Source organism: Panthera leo, chromosome C2 (assembly GCF_018350215.1).
Source record: "Panthera leo isolate Ple1 chromosome C2, P.leo_Ple1_pat1.1, whole genome shotgun sequence".
Taxonomy (NCBI): domain Eukaryota; kingdom Metazoa; phylum Chordata; class Mammalia; order Carnivora; family Felidae; genus Panthera; species Panthera leo.
Genome location: NC_056687.1, coordinates 68,394,608 through 68,400,262, shown reverse-complemented (window position 1 = coordinate 68,400,262; position 5,655 = coordinate 68,394,608).

The following is a 5,655-nucleotide window of genomic DNA, read 5'->3' as shown; positions in this document are numbered from 1 at the left end:
GCGTGGGAGAGAGGGGAAAGTAGGTGATGGGCATTGAGGAGGGCACCTGTTGTGATGAGCACTGGGTGTTGTATGGAAACTAATTTGACAGTAAATTTCATATTAAAAAAAGAAAAAGAAAAAAACCTAAGTTGTAGGTTACTTCGCCGAGCACACTCAACTTCCCTTTCCAGCCTGTTTCTGACTTACATTCTTGGAAGGATTAGTTTATCAATTACATGATCCATTCCTGCTTAGCCACAGCTGACTGAACCATCTGACCAAAGGAGCTGGTCAGCAACCAGTCAGACTCTAAATTTGATCTAAGAAATATAAAGAGTGAGTTGGTCAGATGCCATGTGCATGGAGCTGCAAGGTCATGTAGTGGGTAGGACAGTGAGTTTACGAAGTGCCACACATGGCTCAAATTACAGGGGAGCAAATTGTTTGGAACATAGCAAGAAAAGTCCAAGAGAAATGAACAAGACTGTGTATGCTCAGTCAGAGACAGAGGCAAGTAACTCATTTTATGGTTTCCAATTGAGGAGAGGGGATTTCCTCCAATTAAATTCTCTGTGAGGTTCCCCTCAATCTTAAATTTTTTTAAAAATATCCTCTTTTTATGAGTTTTTTAGAGTGGATTTCTTTTCTTACCAATAATTTCTGACTCAGGCATTGATTTGTGAATATGAATAACATTGTGGTACAGCATAGGGAATACAGTCAATGGTATTAGAATCATGTTGTATGACAATAGATGGTAGCTACACTTGTGGTGAGCATAGCATAACACAAACTTGTCACAACACTATCTCGTACACCTGAAACTAATGTAACACTGTGTGTCAAATTTTTTAATTAAGAAAATGACCGCACGCACACACACACACGCACACACTGCATGCATGGAGGACATAATTCTACTTAAAAAAAAAAATAGAATGCCATTGTATTCATGAACAGTGAGACAGTCCTTTCCAACAAGAACTTTTATGTCCAAATACATGGAAAATGGAATTCGTAATCTTTGTGATCAGAGTGCCAGAGCCCAGAGTGTTGGGTCATCTTATAAGAAGTTTGGCTTTGGCCAAGGCAGCAGCTGGAGAGCGCTCCTTCCTGAAGAAGCAGAGGGAAATGAGCCATCTTTGAGCACCTACGAAGGGACCCTTGGATGTTACATAGAATTATATCCTTTAACTCTCACAGCCTCATTATTCAGTTATAGAAAGAATGTGAAGCTCCAAAAGGTTAACTAAACTGCTCAAGGTCACAAAACTAAGAACAAACACAGCTGAGAATCAAAGTCAGGCCACTTTTCCTTGTGGGAACTCTGTCTCCCAAAGACCAACATCCTAACAGCCACCCATTACAGCCCCATCCTCCTTGGGCAGTGCAATGGTTAATATTATGTGTCGACCTGGCTGGGCCACAGTGTTTGATGGTTGCTCAAACATTATTCTGGATGTTTCTGAGATGGTGTTTTTTGGATGAGATTTCATTTAAATCTGCAGACTTTTGAGAAAAACAACTTGTTCTGCATAATGTGAGTGAGACTCATCCAGATAGTAGAAGGTCTAAATAGAAGAAAGATACCTCTCCCAAGCAAAAAGGAATTCTGCCAGCAGACAGCTTTCAGAATTGAACTGCAGCACTGGCTCTTCTTTGGGTCTCCAGCCTGCTGGCCCACCCTGCAGGTTTTAGCCTCATTAGCCTCTATAATTGTGTGGGCCAATTCCTTAAAATCAATCTCTCTCTCCCACTCTCTCTGTCTCTTTCTCTGTGCACACACACACACACACACACACACACACACACCCTCCTGCATCTCTAGACAACCCTGCTTATACAGGTAGTGATAGATAATTAATATTAGATTCTTTTTACTCTAGATAAGTTAGGGCTATTACTTCTAACATCTTAGGTTCATAGGAAAGCACACAAAACCACAAAACAGAATATGGTATAAAAACTCCCCTCCCTTGTATATTAAATCTCATGAGATTCCATTTTAGAGACTTACTTTCCTAACATTGTCTTCAGATTCCAGCTTTAGCTCAGTGGGAATATATAAATTCACCGGGATATTACTTGTCATACTTTAACACCAGCAATAATAAGTACTGATTCTGGACCTATATTCTTCAGCACAATCACAAATCTCCGTAACCTCTATCCACACACAAATGTCATTGGTACCTGCAAGTGCCAGAGGGATGTTAATTTGAAAACTCTTACTGGCTGTAATTTGTTTGAAGATGGCGAACTGAATCACAAATCAACTAAAGGTGTGCTTCAATACTCTTCATTAGTATACAAAATTATCGGAAAGGTATGGGGACGATGCATCAAAACTGAAACCTTTGATCATTCAGTCAATGACACACATGGTATTTTGAAACATTCTCCTCCTTCCAGGCAGCCAATGACTGTTTTACTGGGAAGAGCAAAGAGCAGATGAACAGTATTTATTAAAATTGTACTGTGAACCATGTGCCAAATGGCAATGATATTATTTAGAGTATAAGAATGCCCATGTTGTAATAAGATAAAAATCATCATAATAAAAAATTACAGTTAAAAATTATATAAATTCCATGTTAAATTATATATTTAAAAATATAAATTTCATTTTTAAGTTATATAAAAATATATCCTATACATTTTGAAATAAAAGGCATACTTATAAATCACCCATGGGTTAAAGGAAAAATATCAATAGAAATTATGACTGTTAACATTGTACAACAATGGGGATACCTGGATGGCTCAGTCAGTTAAGTGTCCAACTCTTGATTTTGGCTCAGGTCATGATCTCACGGTTTATGGGTTTGAGCCCCACATCGGGCTCTGCACTGACAGCGTGGAGCCTGCTTGAGATTCTCTCTCCCTCTCCCTCTGTCCCTCCCTTACTCACACATGTGTGCACTCTCTCTTTCAAAATAAATAAATAAACTTTAAAATAAAAAGATAAGCAGTAACAAGTGTTAGCCAGGATATGGAGAAAAAAGAACGCTTGTGGACTGTTTGTGGGAATGTAAATTGGTACAGCCAGTGTGGAAAACAGTATGAAGGTTCCTCAAACAATTAAAAATATGATACATATGATCCAGGAATGGATCATACCCACTAATGGGTATTTTCCCAAAGAAAATGAAAACACTAATTTGAAAAGATATATACACCCTATGTTTACTGCATTATTTATAATAGCCAAGATATGGAAGCAGCCTGAGTGTCCATTGATAAATGAATAGATAAAGATGTGATACACACACACACACACCCTGGAATATTACTCAGCTATAAAAAAGAATGAGATCTTGCCATTTGCATCAACATGGATAGATCTAGAGGATATTATGCTAGGTAAAATGTCAGACAGAGAAAGACAAATACTGTATCATTTCACTTATGTGTAGAATCTAAAACACAAGTGAATAAACAAAAAATGCAGAAACAGATCCATAAATACAGAGAACAAAAGGGTGCCCGAGGGGAGAAGTGGGGGTGGGTTGGGTAAAATGGGTGTAGGGGAACGGGAATACAGGCTTCCAGTTATGGAACAAACAAGTCACAGGAATAAAAAGCACAGACTGAGATATATAGTCACTGGTGTTATGATAGCATCGTATGGTGACAGATGGTAACTGCACTATGGTGAGCAGAGCAGAACATACAGACTTGTCCAATCACTACATCATACACCTGAAACTAACATAACATTGTATGTCGACTATACTTCAATTAAAAAACAAAGTGTGTGGTTTCATGGAATTAAGTGATTTGGTGGTAGAGAGGTGCCCAGTGGTGAGGGTGAACAAAAGGAAAGAGAGAGGGTGATTGGGGCTGGTGGCAAAAGGGGCACTGGCGACAGAGAGGAGAAAGCTAGAGGGAGGTGGGTCTGGCAGTAGAGAAGATCCTGGTGGCAAAGATGAGAAAGCTAGGACAGGGGTGAAAAAAGGGTAAGTGAAAAATAAAATGAGCCTGGTGGCAAAGAGGGCTTTGAGGCAGAGGAAATAAGACATTGGTAGGAGGGGAGCAAAGGTTAGCGGATAGGGACCTATGGCAAAGTGGTGGCAGGGAGGACAGTTCCAGGTGAAGGGAGTGAATGGAGTGTGAAGTCCAGATGAGGTGAGAGACGGGGAGAGACAGGGAGCGTTAAGAGGTCAGAGCCAAGGTCGGTACCTTGCCGGAAGCTGCTGATAGGCCAGCATTCCGAAGGACTCCCGCAGAGGGCTGCTAACTGCTCTCCCAGAGGGTATGGTGAGAGCCTGGATGCCAGAGTTAGAGAGGGTACAGCCACAGTCATTATGGAAGCTAAGGAGGACCAGAGGGAGCATCCCTTCCCCACACTCAGCCGCCACTGACACGTGGCTATCCTCATCAGAACACTTGCCCAGGTGGCTGCAAGACACAGAGGAGGGAGCTGCGTCAGAAGCCAGATGAGCAAGGAGGGCCAGGCAGGCTTGTCTGGTGCACCAGAAGCTGTAACCCCCTCAATTCCAAGAATCCACTCTTGGAGAAGTTCCTTCGTGTACACAAGAGGACATGCTCAACAATGTTCACATCAGCATCACTTGTCATAGCAAAAATAAAGTTTAGTCATGCAAGAAAACAGGAGGCAATGGGATTGGAATGAATTAGAACCGCACATATTAAGAAAACAAAAATCTCCAAAGAAGTTCAATAAAAAAGTAAGTTACAAAAGGATACTAAGAGTACAATATCATTTATATAAGATTTCAACTCTACCAAATAGTACTACCGTTTTGGATGCACATAGGAGTAGTTAAACGCGTAGACTTACATGGGAATCACAAACACAGAATTCAAGATAATGGTGATTTTAGAGGTGGAAGGATAGAGGGGAATTGGATCAGGAAGGTACTTTCAACTGTGTAAGCTCTAAAGCTGAGGAATGGATACAGTGATGCTCTATATTCTTTTAGTGTCTTTTTAAGTATCTGAAATAAATTAATTTTTAAAGAAGAAATTTGGAGGCACGTGGTTTATTATTCTCTCTACTTTTCTGGAATTTGAAGGGTTTTTCAAATCAATAAGATACCGTATTTTAATATATACTCTACATGAATAACTCCCCCTCTCCTGTCACCTGTATTTTACCACTCAAATGAACTGACGGGAAGATGGAATGAGGTAGTGATATTACTATGAAAGTAGTGAGCCAAGGCCTTCTCTACTGAGAACCAGAACTTGAAATAAATTAAGTTTGGTTCAGTCTGGAGTATTAATAGGATTTAATTATTTATAAGCTAAGTGTCATAAGGGTCCATGATCCTTAAAAGAACTACTCACATTTCAAAGGGCATTGAAAACCGTATAAACGTAATAAAGTTGCATAGTCTAATCATCAGCTTGTTACCTGAAAGTCTGTGGAGGAAGATACCTTACTTACTTACTTACTTATATTCTAGAAACCAGCCTATACTTCCATCAGACTTTATAACAATGTTATTTAACATTTATGGAGAATAAACAAAGATTTTACACATAAACATACACACACACACACAAACGCACACACACTCACACCCAACCCATATTTTATAAGGATATGTACATATTTAACAACATCAGATACATTGGGAGACGACTATCAGGGTGCATGGACTGATGATAATTTGCCATGAATCAAGGAGTAAGCTTAACTCAACT